This window comes from Zea mays, chromosome 1 (assembly GCF_902167145.1).
Source record: "Zea mays cultivar B73 chromosome 1, Zm-B73-REFERENCE-NAM-5.0, whole genome shotgun sequence".
Classification (NCBI taxonomy): Eukaryota; Viridiplantae; Streptophyta; class Magnoliopsida; order Poales; family Poaceae; genus Zea; species Zea mays.
In genome coordinates this window covers 109,142,006-109,160,930 of record NC_050096.1, presented here as the reverse complement: position 1 = coordinate 109,160,930, position 18,925 = coordinate 109,142,006, and the positions used below count along the sequence as shown (strand labels likewise).

General features: G+C 55.9%; 1 pseudogene; it reads right to left on the bottom strand.

The window, feature by feature from the left end:
* Positions 1-594: 594 nt before the first annotated feature.
* On the bottom strand, positions 595-17,700 carry LOC103637758 (mitogen-activated protein kinase 12-like; annotated as a pseudogene).
* Positions 17,701-18,925: the final 1,225 nt, after the last annotated feature.

Sequence of the window (18,925 nt, the reverse complement as noted above, 5' to 3'; positions counted from 1 at the left end):
TTCTTGTACTCAACTATGATAATGTCGTGTTTACATTTTAGTTGTTGGTACATACACGCAAAACTATGTTCCACCATAACACCATTGTTAGCAAAAAAAAGTGAGTTCAAAAGGCTCTTCCAGCTTTCCTAATTTGGAGAAAACCATCGAGATTCATATCTCCAAACGTAACATGAACTATTAATATGATCTTTCCTTGTTAATATGATCATCTTTTCTAGCTTGTTATCACTAACATAACCTACAGTCTAAACTGAATGCACACTTGAGTTAGAAGATCAGATTACCAAAAGAAAAATCTCTTGAGTTAGAAGATCAGATTACGACGAAAAGGTGCAAAAATACACACCCTGCTACACTAAAACTCAACTCTCTTTTCAACTAAATCGTTAATCTAAAGCCATGCTACACTGAATCCCCTGCTGATGCCCATGGCTATAATCCCCTCTCCATCCAATTACTTGAAGAACGGTTTCTGTTGTAATTGTTTCATGAATCCTAAACCAGGCTGCTTATAATTTAAAATAAAAGGACCAATTCAAATCAACATAAAAGCATAAAAAGGAATAACATAAACAATGTAGAATTAGTAGTCTACATGTTTACAACGTGGAGCGTACGCAAGATCTGGTAATTGAGCGTAATAAAATATTCAAATTAGCATAAAAAGATTAAGACATAGCTACTGTGTTAATTGAAAATAATAGTACCCATGCCAGAAGGGATGATTTTTTCAAAGAGAAGAAGTTAATCTGTTCTCCGCCTTTCATGTACTCCTCCAGCATCTGTGGATGATACTCCAAAATCTGCATGCGTATTATAGACAAATAATAATAATACTCAAGCACAGTGACTGCACTTGTTTACACAAACAGGAAAATATATTAGAAGCTATTGCTCATTACCTCTCGATAGATCAGTTCTCTAACATCATCTTTGGCCAGCTTCCTTCTTTCAAATTCAAACTCGAGTTTAGAAATCGGGTGTCTTGATGGCTCATGTTCCACATTAGCAAGGGATGCAAAGTATGGATCAGCTAGAGCCTGAAGTACGATAAAATAATAATATAATGTCAAAAATGCATATATATGTGACAAGTTTTTATGGAAAGCAGATCTAATGAAAGAAAAAGAAAACATATTTTAATTGAGTTCACCTCTTCTGCAGTAGGCCGATCTTTAGGATCAAATGCAAGCAAACGCTCTAGAAGACGAAGAGCTAAAGGATCAGCATGTCAAAATTTATGAGTAAAGGGCACGAGATATTTTTTCCGCATGCAGCTCAAATATCTCCTGGCCTTCTCATTTCGAATCTGTAAAGACCTTAGACAACATTATGGATGTTTTCTCCACATGTGGAATCTCTAGAAGGAGCAGACATCACAAAATAAACAAATAAATGGGGCCTGAAGGAAATATTTCAGTGGCTTGCAATGGACTTTGTTGATAAAATGGTGCATTAATATTATATTCACATAGATCCTTTGCTTAGGGACTGTTTGGATACACACACTAATTAGGGCTGAAAAATAAAATAGCTCAAATTACCTATGGTTGCATAGCTAGTTGGCTACAACTAGTTCAAGATTTGGCTAAAAAATAGTCCATCTATTAGCTCTTTTGTTGGGATGCACTAGAGCTATTTTTAGCTAGCTAGTAATTAGCTCTTGTACAAAAACAAGCCCAGAGTCTTGTTAGAAAACATTAGCTACTTTAATGATATAATAGGTGGTTTGGGCAACAGTGACACAGAAAAAATTGAGATGTAGTACCCGGGATAAAGTCTCAGATGATGCAGTCCCAAGAAGATTTGTTATAATATCTAATTGGTGTACAACATTCTTCCCAGGAAATAGTGGCCTTCCAGTGAGAAGTTCAGCAAATATGCACCCAATGCTCCAAATATCAATTGCAGGAGTGTACTTGTAGGGTACCGTAATTAGGGGGACCCCCAACACTCCGAAACACGGCTGGTAACCACCATCAGCACAAACCGTGAAGACTGATGAGCGCGGTTCAGGTCAAGGCCTCGTCTACCAAGGGACGCGATCTTGCCTCACCCGAGCCCGGCCTCGGGTGGGAACAGTAGTCCCGGACGAATTCACGCCTCGCCCGAGGGCCTCCTCAAGCGACGGGCGCACCCTCGACTCGCCCGAAGCCCAGCTCGGGCAGGCTTCGTTGTGAAGCAACCTTGGCCGAATCGCCTCACCAACCGACCGTATCGCAGGCGCATTTAATGCAAGGATCGCCTGACACCTTATCCTGACACATGTGCCTCAGTCAGCAAGGTCGAAGTGACCGCAGTCACTTCGCCCTTTCACTGACCGACCTGACAGGAAAACAGCGTCGCTCGCCCCGCTCCGACTGCTATGCCAGCCACCTAGGCAAGGCTGACAACAGCAAGTTCAGCCTCAGGCGCAACAGGAAGCTCCGCCTCACCCGACCTTAGGCCTTGGCCTCATGAGGAGGTCTCCGCCTCGCCCGACCCCAGGGCTCGGCCTCAACCTCGGCCTCGGAAGGTGGTCTCCGCCTCGCCCGACCCTAGGGCTCGGCCTCAACCTCAGCCTCGGGAGGAATCACGTCCTCGCCCGACCCCGACCTCGGCCTCAGGGGAAGTCTCCGCCTCGCTCGACCTTGGGCTCGGACCGACCGCGCCACAGGGGATACATCATTACCGTACCCCTAGCTAGCTCAGGCTACGGGGGAACAAGACCGGCGTCCCATCTGGCTCGCCCCGGTAACAAGTAATGATGGGTCCCCGCGTGTGTCCATGAGGACGGTGGTTCTCAGCCCCCTACGGAAGCAAGGAGATGTCAGCAAGATCCTAGCAGCACCGACAGTTGTGCTTCTATAGGGCTCAGGCACTTCTCCGACGGCCACGTTACCGCGTACACAGGGCTCTAGCACCTCTCCGACAGCCACGTTGGCATGTACACAGGGCTCAGGCACCTCTCTGCCAGACACGTTAGCGCATAGCTACACCCCCCCATTGTACACCTGGACCCTCTCCTTGCATCTATAAAAGGGAGGTCTAGGGCCTTCATGCGAGGGGGTCGCGCGGGGGAACGAGCTGACGAACGGGCTCACTCTCTCTCTCGCGAACGCTTGTAACCCCTACTACGAGCGCACCCCCTGGTGCGAGATAACACGAGCCATGCTTTCCCCTTGTGTTCCATCTTGCGCCAACCAATCTGGGCTGGGACATGCAGCGACAAATTTACTCGTCGGTCCAGGGACCCCCCGGGGTCGAAACGCCGACAGTTGGCGCGCCAGGTAGGGGCCTGCTGCGTGTTAATGAACAACTTCCCATTGAGTTCCAGATGGGTAGTCTCCAGCAACCTCTTCAGCCCGGGACGCTGCTCCGCTTTGGGAGCCTCGAGTTCATGTCCCTCGACGGCAGCTACGACATGGTACTCCTCCCCCCGCAGCGCGACAGCGACAACGACGGTCGTCAGCTCGCCCGGCGGCGGCGAACTCGACGACGTCTTCCCCCCGTGGCGGAAGAGCAGCATCCGGGTTTGTCCCACCGCCCTCCTCGCCGCAGGAGGAGACGGGGCAACCGTGGCCAGGCAGGAGGCGGCATCCCGTCGGCTGTCGAGCTAGTCGACGACGCCGGCACCCCAGCGGGGGACGTGTCGGGCATTGTCCTCGCGCCTGAGACAACGACGAGTGTCGTTTCCCCGCAACGTGCCAACCCCAAGTGGACAGATGACGCCAGCACACTCGCGAAGGACTTGCTGAGCGTTAGCCTCGTACCTGAGATAACGGTGCAGTCCGTCCCCGACGCGACTTTGTCACCGTCCATCGATCAATAGGTACCGTCCGTTTTCCACCTTGTGCCTTTTAGATTCAGCTTCGATCCACCAAGCGACCCTGCTTCGGTGAGCGCTTTCATAAAGGCATACCCTAACCTTCCGGGGTACCACATGTGGTCATCTTGGGACCGACTGACGGCCGTCTCAACCTACGGGCCCCCGGGTTCCGAGGAAGAAGACGAGCTCGACTCTGGTTGGGATTTCTCCAGGCTCGGTAATCCCAGTGCCATGCGAGACTTCATGACCGCATGTGACTACTACCTCTCTGATTGCTCCGATGATGGCCATAGCCTTGACGACGAGGGTTGTTGCCCAAGTCGCGAATGTTTCCACGTCGATCTAGGGGGTCACGACGAAGGCAACCACCTCGGTATGCCAGAGGATGACGATCCCCCTGGGTCTGCGCCTCGCGTTGACATCCTGCGGGAGCTAGCTGTGGTCCCAGTCCCTGCGGGGGGTCAGGACACACAGCTCGAGCAAATCCACGAGATGTAGGCCAAGCTCGACGAGGAAGCAGGGCAACTTGTGCAGCTCCGGCAAAACATCGAGCAGGAGTGGGCAGGCCGAGCACTCGCCGGAGAAGCGCGTCATCAGGCCCGGGACGTCCAGCGTCGTATCGTCAATGATGCCAGGGCAAGGCTGCCCCCGGCCTCCAGCGGGGTCGGCTAGAATCTGGTTGCAGCGGCGATACTGCTTCGAGCAATGCCGGAGCCATCCACCTCCGAGGGGCGGTGTATCCAGGGAGAACTCAAGAATCTCCTGGAGGATGTCGCGGTCCGACGGGCCGAGAGCTCTGCCTCTCGAAAGCAAGGGTACCCCCCGGAGCATCGCGCATCAACTTCCCGACTCGTGCGGGAGGCCTCGGTCCACACCGGGCGCACGCGAGATGCGACGCCTGCAACCCCGGATCGCCTCGGCAACGAGCGCCACCACCGCGACCGTCGAACCCGCCTCGACGAGAAGGTGCGCCGAGGCTACCACCCCAGGCGTGGGGGACGCTACGACAGTGAGGAGGATCGGAGCCCCTCACCCGAACCACCGGGTCCGCAAGCCTTCAGCCGGCCCATACGACAGGCGCCGTTTCCGACCCGGTTCCGGGCCCCGTCTACCATCGCCAAGTACTCGGGGGAAACAAGGCCGGAGTTGTGGCTTGCGGACTACCGACTGGCCTGCCAGCTGGGAGGGACGAACGACGACAACCTCATCATCCGCAACCTCCCCCTTTTCCTCCCCGACGCTGCCCGGGCCTGGCTGGAGCATCTGCCTCCCGCACAGATCTCCAACTGGGACGACCTGGTCAAGGCTTTCGCTGGAACTTTCCAGGGCATGTACGTGCGCCCTGGGAACTCCTGGGATCTCTAAAGCTGCCGCCAGCAGCCAGGTGAATCCCTGTGAGAGTACATCCGACGGTTTTCGAAGCAGCGCACCGAGCTGCCCAACATCACCGACTCGGATGTCAATGGGGCGTTCCTTGCCGGCACCACTTGCCGTGACCTGGTGAGCAAACTGGGCCGCAAGACTCCCACCAAGGCGAGCGAGTTGATGGACATCGCCACCAAGTTCGCCTCTGGTCAGGAGGCGGTCGAAGCCATCTTCCGGAAGGACAAGCAGCCTCAGGGATGCCAGCAGGAAGACGTCCCCAAGGCATCCGCCCAGCGTGGCACGAAGAAGAAGGCAAAAAAGAAGTCGCAAGCGAAACGCGACGCCGCCGACGCAGATCTTGTCACTGCCGTCGAGCACAGGAACCCTTGGAAGCCTCCCGGAGGGGCCAACCTGTTCGACAAGATGCTCAAGGAGTCATGCCCCTATCACCAGGGTTCCGTCAAGCACACCCTTGAGGAATGCGTCATGCTTCAGCGCTACTTCCATAAGGCCGAGCCCCCGGTGGAAGGTGGCAAAGGCCAAGACAACGACAAGAAGGAGGGCGACAAGGCAGAGGAGTTCCCCGAGGTCCACGGTTGTTTCATGATCTACTGTGGGCAAGTGGCGAACGCCTCGGCTCGGCACCGCAAGCAGGAGCGCCGGGAGATCTGCTCGATAAAGGTGGCGGCACCAGTCTACCTAGACTGGTCTGACAAGCCCATCACCTTCGACCAAGGCGACCACCCCGACTGCGTGCCGAGCCCAGGAAAGTACTCGCTCGTCATCGACCCCGTCATCGGCAACGCCAGACTCACCAAGGTCCTCATGGATGGAGGCAGCAGCCTCAACATCATCTACGCCGAGACCCTCGGGCTCTTGGAGATCGATCTGTCCACGATCCGGGCCGGTGCGACGCCCTTTCACGGGATCATCCCCGGGAAGCGCGTCCTACCCCTTGGACAACTCGATCTGCCCGTCTACTTTGGAACTCCCTCCAACTTCCACAGGGAAACCCTCATGTTCGAGGTGGTCGGGTTCCGAGGAACCTACCAAGCGGTGCTGGGGAGACCGTGCTATGCCAAGTTCATGGCCGTCCCCAACTACACGTACCTCAAGCTCAAGATGTTAGGCCCCAACGGGGTCATCACTGTCGGATCAACGTATCGACACGCGTACAAATGCGACGTGGAGTGCGTGGAGTACGCTGAGGCCCTCGCCGAGTCCGAGGCCCTCAACGCCGACCTGGAGTACCTCTCCAGGGAGGTGCCTGATGCGAAGCGCCATGCCAGCAACTTTGAACCGACTGAGGCGGTTAAGTCCGTCCCTCTCGACCCTAGCAACGACACCTGCAAGCAAGTCCGGATCGGCTCCGAGCTCGACCCCAAATAGGAAGCAGTGCTCGTCGACTTTCTCCGCGCAAACGCCGAAGTTTTTGTGTGGAGTCCCTCGAACATGCCGGGCATACCGAGGGATTTCGCCGAGCACCCGCTGGATATCCGAGTTGGAGCCTGACCGGTGAAGCAGCACCTGCGCCGCTTTGACAAAGAGAAGCGCAGAGCCATAGACGAGGAGATCCACATGCTGATGGCTACAGGGTTCATCAAAGAGGTATTCCATCCCGAATGGTTAGCTAACCCTGTGCTTGTGAAAAAGAAAGGTGGGAAGTGGAGGATGTGCGTAGACTACACTGGTCTAAACAAAGCATGTCCGAAGGTTCCCTACCCTCTGCCTCGCATCGATCAAATTGTGGACTCCACTGCTGGGTGCGAAACCCTGTCATTCCTCGACGCCTATTCAGGTTATCACCAAATCAAGATGAAAGAGTCCGACCAGCTCGCGACTTCTTTCATCACACCTTTTGGCATGTACTGTTATACTACTATGCCATTTGGCTTGAGGAATGCGGGTGCAACATACCAAAGGTGCATGAACCACATATTCAGAGAGCACATCAGCCGAACGGTCGAGGCTTACGTTGATGACATCGTTGTCAAGACGAGGAAAGCCTCCGACCTCCTCTCCGATGTTGAAACGACATTCAAGTGTCTGAGAGCGAAGGGCGTGAAGCTCAATCCCGAGAAGTGTGTCTTCAGAGTCCCCCGAGGCATGCTACTGGGGTTCATCGTCTCCGAGCGGGGCATCGAGGCCAACCCAGAGAAAATCGCGGCCATCACCAACATGGGGCCTATCAAAGATTTGAAAGGAGTACAAAGGGTCATGGGATGCCTTACGGCTCTGAGCCACTTCATCTCGCGCCTCGGCGAAAAAGGCCTACCCTTGTACCGCCTCTTAAGGAAGGCCGAGCGCTTCACTTGGACCCCTGAGGCTGAGGAAGCCCTCGGAAACTTAAAGGCGCTCCTTACAAACGTGCCCATCTTGGTGCCCCCCGCTACGGGAGAAGCCCTCTTGATCTACGTAGCCGCAACCACTCATGTGGTCAGCGCCGCGATCGTAGTCGAGAGACGAGAAGAAGGGCATGCACTGCTCGTCCAGAGGCCGGTTTACTTCATCAGTGAAGTGCTATCCGAGACCAAGATCCGCAACCCGCAAATTCAGAAGCTACTGTACGCAGTAATTCTGACACGACGAAAGTTGCGATACTACTTCGAGTCTCATCCGGTGACTGTGGTGTCATCCTTCCCCCTGGGGGAGATCATCCAGTGCCGAGAGGCCTCGGGTAGGATAGAAAAGTGGGCAGTGGATCTCATGGGCGAGACAATCCCGTTCGCTCCTCGGAAGGCCATAAAGTCCCAAGTCTTGGCGGACTTCGTGGCTGAATGGGTCGACACCTAGTTGCCAACAGCTCCGATCCAACCGGAACTTTGGACCATGTACTTCGATGGGTCGCTGATGAAAACAGGAGTAGGTGCTGGCCTGCTCTTCATCTCACCCCTCGGGAAACATCTCTGCTACGTGTTGCGCCTCCATTTCCCGGCGTCAAACAACGTGGTCGAGTACGAGGCTCTGGTTAATGGGTTGCGCATCGCCATCGAGCTTGGGGTTCAGCGTCTCGACGCTCGTGGCGACTCGCAGCTTGTCATTGACCAAGTCATGAAGAACTCCCACTGCTGCGACCGGAAGATGGAGGCCTACTGCGATGAAGTTCAACGCCTGGAAGACAAGTTCTACGGGCTGGAGCTCAACCACATCGCTCGACGGTACAACGAGACTGTGGATGAGCTGGCGAAAATAGCCTCGGGGCAGACAACGATTCCCTGGACATCTTCTCCAGAGACATACATCAACCCTCTGTCAAGATCGACGGCACGCCCGAGCTCGAGGAGGCCTCGGCCCAGCCTGAGATATCCTCGGCTGCCGAGGGTGAGGCCCTACGCGTCGAGGGAAAGCGGAATGGGGTCACACCTAACCCAAACTGGCAGGCCCCGTACCTAGAATATCTCCTCCGAGGAGAGCTACCCCTCGACAAGGCTGAAGCTCGGCGATTGGCGCAGCGCGCCAAGTCGTTCGTCTTACTGGGGGATGAAAAGGAGCTCTACCACCGCAGCCCCTTGGGCATTCTCCAACGATGCATATCCATCGCCGAAGGACATGAACTATTGCAAGAAATACACTCGGGGGCTTGCGGTCACCATGGAGCACCTCGAGCCCTCGTGGGGAACGCCTTCCGACAAGGCTTCTACTGGCCGACCGTGGTGGCCGACGCCACTAGGATTGTACGCTCCTGCCAAGGGTGTCAATTCTACGCGAGACAGACGCACCTGCCCGCTTAGGCCCTACAGACAATACCCATCACCTGGTCGTTTGCTGTGTGGGGTCTGGACCTCGTCGGTCCCTTGCAGAAGGCACCCGGGGGCTTCTCGCACCTGCTGGTCGCCATCGACAAATTCTCCAAGTGGATCAAGGTCCGACCCCTAACCAGCATCAGGTCCGAGCAGGCGGTGGCGTTCTTCACAAACATCATCCATCACTTTGGGGTCCCGGACTCCATCATCACCGACAATGGCACACAGTTCACTGGGAAGAAGTTCCTGGACTTCTGCGAGGACCACCACATCCGTGTGGACTGGGCCATCGTAGCTCACCCCATGACGAATGGGCAGGTGGAGCGTGCCAACGGTATGATTTTGCAAGGACTTAAACCGAGGATCTACAACGACCTCAACAAGTTTGGCAAGCGATGGATGAAAGAGCTACCCTCGGTGGTCTGGAGTCTGAGGACGACGTCGAGTCGAGCCACGGGTTTCTCGCTGTTCTTTCTAGTCTATTGGGCCGAGGCTATCTTACCCACAGACTTAGAATACGGTTCCCCGAGGACAAAGGCGTACGACGACCGAAGCAACCAGGCCAGCTGCGAAGACTCACTGGACCAGCTGGAAGAGACTCGGGACGTGGCCTTGCTACACTCGGCGCGGTATCAGCAGTCTCTGCGACGCTACCACGCCTGAGGGGTTCGACCCCAAGGCTTCCAGGTGGGAGACTTGGTACTTCGGCTGCGGCAGGACGCCCGAGGGCGCCACAAGCTTACTCCTCCCTGGGAAGGGTCGTTCATCATCGCCAAGATTTTGAAGCCCGGAACATACAAGCTGGCCAACGATCAAGGCGAGATCTACAGCAACGCTTGGAACATCCAACAGCTACGTCGCTTCTACCCTTAAGATGTTTCAAGTTGTTCATATACCTCGTTCTCTTTACATACACAAATAAAATCTAACCGTCAAGGAAGGGTCAGCCTTGCCTCGGCAAAGCCCGACCCACCCTCAGGGGCTAGAAGGGGGGAACCCCCTCTGCGTCAAAATTTTCCTCGGAAAAGTTTTCTACCAAAACGACTTTCATGCTTTCCGACTATATCGATAACAGAATCTTGCAAGCGAGTAAGAGTGCACGTAAGCGGCAAGGCTGACCGAGCCGAGGGACTCCTACGCCTCCGGAATACGGATACCTCACTCGTCACCTTCCGCGAAAAGTAACTCTTGCTCGGATAAGCGATTCTGCTACCGATGAACAAGTCTAGATACTCGAAACGAGAGGAAAGGAAACGCAGCTTTATAACACGACAGTAAGATGTTTAGGCCTTAGCGGCCGTGAAAAACACATGCATACTCCAAAACAAACTGCTCCAGCAGAATCAGACATCGCCCAGGGGAGAAGCGGCACCCTCGGCATCGTCTCCACCCTCGATGTCGTCTCCACCCTCGGCAAGATCTGGCCCGGCCCCAGACGGCGACACGAGCGGAAGGATCTCCACCTCGAAGGAGGACGCCAGCACCGTGCTTGGGCCCGCGACGGCCGCGTCAAGCCTCTGAACCTCGGCTAATGCAGCCTCATCTTCATCGGGTAGACAGTACCCCTCGCTGACCCGCTCCAGATCCACGTCGTAGTGGGAAGCGAGCACGGCGAAGGCCTGCCTAACGCCGTGATGCAGCGCCTCGCGGAGTCTGCTGCGCAAATGGCCGCCCAAGACCCGCAGGTGACTCTGGGGGAGCTACCCGAGGGGACGTCATCGAGGCCAAAGGCCTGGCAAAAGGCCGAGATAGCCTCAGACATGGCCACGCGGTCGGCCTCCTTCTACTCAGCCGCCTGGGCAAGCGCCCTGACGGACTCATTAAGAGCCGTCTCGAACTCTATAGACAGCCGAACAAAATTCTTCAGACATGAGTTGAAGAATGAAGCTAAATCGGAGTCACAAAGCGGCCGAAAAGTACCTTCGGCCTGGGCACGCTACTCCGAGGCTACGGCTTGGGCGGACTGAGCAGACTGGACGGCCACGGCCAGGTCCTCTGCAAGGGCTCCGGCCCGAGCAGACACCTCGGCCAGCTGACCCCCAAGGGCCTCAGCCCGGCCTACAGCCTTGGTAGCCTGGCTTCGAGATTGGTCCCGCTCGCCAATGACCTGGCCAAGCTCCAGCTGCCGCTGCTGCGCCTCCGTCCGAGCCGCCGCTGCCTCCGCCTCCAGCTCATCACAGAGCAGCCGAAGGTCCCCCACCTTGGAGCTCCGTTGGGCGAGGCGTTCATTAGCCTCGGCAAGCGCGGCCCTCTGGGACCGCAGCGAACCCCAGACGCCACTCTCGCGGCGGATGAACAGTGACTTGGCGGTGCTCACATCTGCCAGTTCCTGAGGAAGGGAAGCAGGGTGTTACAAAGAATGCCCTGGTCACGCAAGGGGTATGCCTAAAATCCTTACCTGGAGGACCCTGGGAACGTCCCTAGAAAGGATCTCCATGGTCGACCGAAGCGACCCCATCGCCGCCTCGGCATACTCACGGAGCTCATCCCGAGACTGCTCCTCCCGCTCATCGTTGAGGACGAGGAGGGGTTCCGAGGCGCCGCAGCTCCAGAACCGGAGCGCCTGCCCACACCACTCGTTGGGGTTGCGCCGCGTGGGGATAAGGTCGTCGCTCCCCAAGACGGGTCATGGTTCGGCGTGCCCCTCCTCCAAGGCGTTGGGACCCCCTGCAATCGACGCATCGGGTACCATCGATGTCGACGTACTGGGCCTCCCCTCGGCTAAGGAGGTGGGCCTCCGATCACCGACCACGGCAACGGCGGTCGTCCTCTCCTTATGGCCGAGACTGGGGAGGTCGGGGATGACCTCGAGCAGCGGCACCTTAGCCATCCCAACATCAGTGGCGATGGGTGGCTCCACGGGCAAATCAGCAACGGCCTCGGCAGGAGCTGATGTCGGCGCTGGCAACACGTCAGGTGGGCTTGGGGCCGCGGCCACATCAGCAGCCTCCCCCGGCATGATGGTCGCCCCAATGGAGGGGTCAGCCTAGGAGGCTTGCCCCATGGCAACTTGTGCCGCCTGGGCCCCCCGCTCGAGGGCGTCTTGTGCAGAGGTCAGCCAACCAGCATGGTGCGCTACGGCACTGGCTGCAGAAGCCGGCACTGTCTTGAGGGCCTTCCGGGGGGCCAGACCGGCCGAGCCCTGCCTCCGTTTGCTGAAAGAAGGAGAGAAGACAAGATCAAGACACACAGAGGAAAAAACCAAAGCAGAGGTATCCTCGGATACTTACCCACTCCGGACCAAGGCCAATCGTGCCTGCGGGGAGGCCCCTCGGGCCTCGACCCTTGCAGGCGCTGCCGAGGGTAGCCTCGCTGCCGACTCCGGCGCCGCCTCCACCTCGGGTGCCCGAGGCGCCAAAGAGGCGGCCTACCCAGGCGTCGTCACGATGGCCGAAGGACCAACTTCCTGTGTAGCCGGCACGGGCGACTGCTCTTGGGGGACAGGCGGATTGGCCTGACTCCCCGGAGTCACCTCAACTACCTCGGCCAAGGGGTCAAGTACCCCCTCAGCCTACCCCCGCTCCTCGGACCGGGACCTTGATGTCCCGACCCCAGATTCTAATGATGCCAACCCACTTGGGGGCTGGCTCGGCGACCCCTTGCCTAGCCTCAGATCCACGCTGAGGCCAAGACGGGTCGCCATGTCGTCGCCCTCGTCATCATCATCGTCATCGTCGTCAGACGTCTCCAGCAACGGCTCCCTCGGGAGCCCGTCCCTCTCCTGCCTCCGACGGCGCCTCTCCAAGGCTTCCCGAGCCCGCATCCGCTCACGGGCCCGGGCCTTTTCCGCGTCCTTCTTCTCCTTTTTCTTCTCCACGGCGACCCTCCGCACGGCTCGGTCCACCGCGTCCTCCGGGACCGGTGGCAGGGAGGGCTTGTAAAACTGCAACCCCTAGAGACGAACGGAAATCCCGATGGTAAGAATCAAAGGCAACTCGACGCAAAATAGGAGAAGGAGCGAACACTCACCAGGGACACGTACCCATGCTCGGGACGCATCATGGGCTGGGTAAGGGCACCGGCATCTAGCCTCCCTACCGTACCTGCTACCCACCTGCGGAGGTCGGCGGCGGAGAGGGAAGCCGAGGACATCTGCGAGCCCTCCAAATCAACCCCCAGCTTCATCTCCGAAAGCGGCAACTGCCGCTCCGCCAAAAGAAGCACCCTCCAGCGATGGGTAGCGGCGACGACCCCCGCGGCGGTAAGACCCCCATCTCGTAACCTCTGCAAGGCCTCCAGAAGAGGCTGGAGCTTCTCCTGTTTCTCGCGCGTGGCCCCCCAGCGCCAGTTGCTGCCGGCGGCAGTCACCACTCGTTGAGAAAACGACGGGAGCCTTTCGTCGTCATTCCGGAGGTAAAACCACCGGCGCTGCCACCCCTTGTTCGAAGACACAAGGATGGCGGGGATGTACTGCTACGCGCGCCCCTGCCTCAACTGAAGTGTGCAGCCACCGGCCCTCACTGCCATGCGGACCTTCTTTTCCCCCGTCGTCAAGGCGAAGAGCTCCGTGGAGAAGAGATGGGTCCACAGATCCCAGTGGGGGTCAATCCCCAAAAAACCCTCGCAAACCGCCGCGAAGATGGCCGCTTGCGCAATGGAGTTGGGGTTGAAGTTGTGCAGCTCCACCCCATAGTAGTGCAGGAGCGCCCGCATGAAACGGCTTGCTGGCACTCTGAACCCCCGCTCGTAGAAGGAGACGAAACTGACCACATACCCCGGCGGAGGAGTCGGGTCGGCCTCGCTCGCAGGGGCCATCCACTCCGGCTGCGGGTCACCGGGGAGGGGACGGAGCAAACCATCGGCGACGAGGGCCTCCAGATCGTCCACCGTGACGGTGGAGAAAGGCCACGGATCGCGCGGCGGAACGACGGTCACCTTGTCAGCCATCGCTGAACGAAGGGGGTGGAGGCGGAGGAGGTGCACGGTTTTCTTTTCTCTGGCTATTCTCTTAGGTTGCGGAAACCAAAGCTGAAGGCAAGCGCAAATGGCAGAGTAAAGAACCACCGCCGGCCCCTCTTCCGGGTATATAAAGGCCCGGGCGAGATCCATTCAAAACTTCGCCCGAACCCGCCGCGAAATTCGAACTCGAAGGCGAAACGCCCGTTCCTCGAACGATTCGTGCACGCGCAACGGCCGCCCCGTGAATCGCTCGTCCCATCGCATTAACTCCTTGGCAGGGCAAGCAACATCTTTGGCAGGCGAAGCGGGCGTCGTTTCACCTCCACCATGGTGACCGCGTCAAAAAAGGTGCGCCACACCATTTAAAATTCATATCCTTTTCCTTTTCCCCTTTCTCTCTCTTGCTATAGGGACCAGGAAAGGGGATATTTCGAAAGGGATCCTTCTCCGCGAAGGAAGCGGGCCCCGAGCCCACCTACTAATCAGGGGTTCGAAGGCTGGCCCCTCGGAAGGGTTCGACAGCCACCCCAGAGCACTCGGGCTTCAAGCTCATTACTGATCAGGGGTTCGAAGGCTGGCCCCTCGTAAGGGTTCGACAGCCGCCCCAGAGCACTCGGGCTCCGCTCCCACTACTGATTAGGGGTTCGAAGGCTGGCCCCTCGAAAGGGTTCGATAGCCGCCCCAGAGCACACAAAGCGAGGGATGACTCTGGGTACGTCCGTTACATGGCCGGGGCTCGGGCTACGCTCCTGAGGTACCCTAGGACATTTCCGAGACCAGCAGGAGCGATTTTGTAACCGAATCCCACCAGAGGGAGGCATTGAGCCCTCAGACCCTATCGAACGGGTCCGGGTCCGGCAAATCACCTGCAGGTACTTTTGGAGCGCGCCTCTGGGCCACTAGCCGACCCTTAACGAACGGGGCACGGACGTCCACTCAGATCACCCGTTAGCAACTCACTGGAGACACCATGTTTGGCGCCCTCCGAGGGCAACATGGCGCTTTCCCCCCTTCCTCCTTGTTGAAAGGCGACGAAGGGGCATATAATAAAAGTCGAGACAGTCCTTGATTGTCCTCTCGCTCCGTGCAGAGGCTCGGGGGCTGCTCTCGCAAACCCGGCTACGGCCAAACCGTTGACAGCGTCAACAAACCAGCCTAAAAACTCGGAACCTGACCATGCACCCGAGCTACGGCCAGGCCGCATGAGGGAACAACTAGGCCGGCCAGGGCATCACGAAAGGCATTAAGACCTCAGAGGAGTCAAACCACTCCTCCGAGGCCTCGGGGGCTGCACCCGGCGGGTGCGCTCGCGCGCACCCACCGGAACAAAGTATAACCGAGAAAGGCCGGTCCCCTCGCAAAAAAGTGCGGCAAAGCCTCCAAGCGAGTACCAACACTCCCTTTGAGGCTCGGGGGCTACTGTCGGGTACCGTAATTAGGGGTACCCCCAACACTCCGAAACACGGCTGGTAACCACCATCAGCACAAACCGCGAAGACTGATGGGTGCGGTTCAGGTCAAGGCCTTGTCTACCAAGGGACGAGATCTCGCCTCGCCCGAGCCTGGCCTCGGGTGGGAACAGTAGTCCCGGACGAATTCACGCCTCGCCCGAGGGCCTCCTCAAGCGACGGGCGCACCCTCGACTCGCCCGAAGCCCAGCTCGGGCAGCCTTCATTGTGAAGCAACCTTGGCCGAATCGCCTCACCAACCGATCGTATCGCAGGCGCATTCAATGCGAGGATCGCCTGACACCTTATCCTGACACACGTGCCTCAGTCGGCAAGGTCGAAGTGACCGCAGTCACTTTGCCCTTTCACTGACCGACCTGACAGGAAAACAGCGCCGCTCGCCCCGCTCCGACTGTTGTGCCAGCCACCCAAGCAAGGCTGACAACAGCAAGTTCAGCCTTAGGCGCAACAGGAAGCTCCGCCTCGCCCGACCATAGGTCTCGGCCTCGGGAGGAGGTCTCCGCCTCGCCCGACCCCAGGGCTCGGCCTCAACCTCGGCCTCGGCAGGTGGTCTCCGCCTCGCCCGACCCTAGGGCTCGGCCTCAACCTTGGCCTCAGGAGGAATCACGTCCTCGCCCGACCCCGGCCTCAGCCTCAGGGGAAGTCTCCGCCTCGCCCGACCTTGAGCTTGGACCGACCGCGCCACAGGGGATACATCATTACTCTACCCCTAGCTAGCTCAGGCTACGGGGGAACAAGACCGGCGTCCCATCTGGCTCGCCCCGGTAACAAGTAATGATGGGTCCCCGCGTGCGTCCATGACGACGCTGGTTCTCAGCCCCCTACGGAAGCAAGGAGACGTCAGCAAGATCCTAGCAGCACCGACAGTTGTGCTTCTACAGGGCTCAGGCACTTCTCCGACGGCCACGTTACCGCGTACACAGGGCTCTAGCACCTCTTCGACAGCCACGTTGGCATGTACACAGGGCTCAGGCACCTCTCTGCCAGACACGTTAGCGCATAGCTACACCCCCCATTGTACACCTGGACCCTCTCCTTGCATCTATAAAAGGGAGCTCCAGGGCCTTCATGCGAGGGGGTCGCGCGGGGGAACGAGCTGACGAACGGGCTCACTCTCTCTCTCTCGCGAACGCTTGTAACCCCTACTACGAGCGCACCCCCCTGGTGCGAGATAACACGAGCCGCGCTTTCCCCTTGTGTTCCATCTTCCGCCAACCCATCTGGGCTGGGACACGCAGCGACAAATTTACTCGTCGGTCCAGGGACCCCCCGGGGTCGAAACGCCGATAGTACTGCATGTGAATAAAAACATGTCAGAATTCGGATAGTTGTAACATAAGGCTTTTGGAACATAATCATGTCTATACACCTCAGTTTTCATCATAGGTTACTACAAGAAAATAAAGAATACATAATTGCAGGAGTATACTACAAGAATATTCACTACAAGGGAAATATGATGCACTACACAATTGACCACTTCTTGCATTAGGAACTTCAATATGCACGTGCATACATAGTGCTCTAACAATATTAACTTTGATGTCATACAAGAGAAGGAGACCTTACTTTGGAGAAAAAGGAACCACATAGTTTAGGTGCTCGGTACCACCTTGTTGCAACATAATCCTTCAAATAGAAAAGCAGAAGCACATTAAAAACGGGAAAGTGGAACATGAATGCTTCCATAAAATGGCAAGCGTCTTACTATCCAAAATATAGCTGAAGGGGCATCATTGGATGATGCACGGGCAAGTCCAATGTCACATATTTTCAGTTTGCAGTCCGCGTTAGCCAGTATATTCTTGGGCTTTAGGTCACGATGGAATACATTAGCTGCACCAATATAGACCGCAAGGAGCACATTATCATAATATATCATAACAACAAACTAGATAACCATGAGCAGATGAACCACAACAGTCTGACAAATATAAAATCTGTCTTGGTACATGGGATAGGTACCATGTGGTTGGTACTAGCTAATATACTTACTGGCATGTATGTACTTGAGAGCTCGAAGAAGTTGGTACAGGAAAAACTGGTGATGTTCAGGGGTGAGGTCATCATTCGCCCTGATCACTTGATGGAGATCCGACTCCATGAGCTCAAAAACAACATAGATGTCTTGGAACTCCCTCCGAGAAGGAGGGAGCATGATGTGCTTAATCTCGACTATGTCTGGGTGACGAAGCAACCGGAGGAGCTTGATCTCCCGCAGTATGCATGTGGCATCCGAGACGTGCTCAAACACATCATTGATCTTCTTGATAGCAACCCGCTCACCGGTGCGGGTGTCCGCAGTTGTAGCAACTACTTCGTAGCTCCTTTTACCAATGACTTCTTGGATCTGGTACTGGCTTGCCTCTCCGTACTCTATGAAGAACTCCATTTCTACTGAGTTTTGTTAGACCGCAATTTCAAGAACAGATTGAAGTTAACTAGAGATATACATAATGATGAGTATCCAAGGAATGACTTGTTACAAAATACCTGTAGTGAAACAACCTATGGCTAACTGAATAGTAGTGTATCCTATCGTTGAGAGCTGTTCGTCAGCAAATCAAATGGAATGGCCGCATGACATGCATCTACAAGTTTATAAAGCTAGGATCTTTACCCTGGTCCATGACCGACCAACTAAAAATTGACTTTTCACTAAAGACGCAGTTAGCTAATTCAGTAGGAACACACGCGAGGACAAGACTTTTTCTCATTGAGCTAGTCGAATCCCCAATAGCAACAGGCAAAGGGAAACTGGAGGTACAGGTGCAAATCAAGTCTACCTCATTGAAGACGAGCTGGTGCCCTGGTCAGCTAGTCAAATTATCAAAAACACAAGTGGGCAACTTAGAGAAGATTTCCCCACAGGCTCAGTATAACACGGACGATGCCAGCAATTGCCGAGATATATAGCTAATAACTGAAGTTTGACGGCGCAAGACGAGAGCACCATACTACTACTACTACAGATCCGAGAACGAGAGTAAGTTAGGGTTTGGGTGCTCAGTTTCGCACAGCGGTAAGGGAAGATAAGGGGAGGACGTACCGGGTGAAGCTCGTCGCCGGCGAAGGGCCCCAGGAAAACTTGGGCACCAAACATGGGGTGGCAGCTGTGAATTCTCTAGGCCCCTAAGTGGTGTTTTGGTAATTAATGACAACCGGTTGCGGACTAACAGTTCCTCAAGTGATAAGATTGCAGGACTGAATCATAAGGTACAACAAAGTTCTTGAGGAATCATAACCATTGATTGTGGATCGAGTGAAGGCAAAGGTAAAACATAGGTTTTCGCTTTTGCCGGTCAGCAGGTGTTTAGAGAAGAAACTGACTGGATTAGTAGGATAGATAGTAGTACTATTAAGAGGAGTAAATGAACTTGAATGGTGTATGACTTAGTGCCTCATAGAGTATAAACGATAATATGTGTATAAGGGGGTAACAGCGCTACGGATTTCAACATTAAGTTTTTCTTGAGATAGCGCAAAAACATGCTTCCCTGAGGACGGCAGACCGTTTGGGCCAGATGGCCGGACCGTCCGTGACTCTGCCAGAGAGGTTTGTCCCTGCCTCGTTGTGCCGGACCGTCCGAACCTGGCAGGCGGACCGTCCGCATAAGGAAAATCGAGTTTGGGCAGGG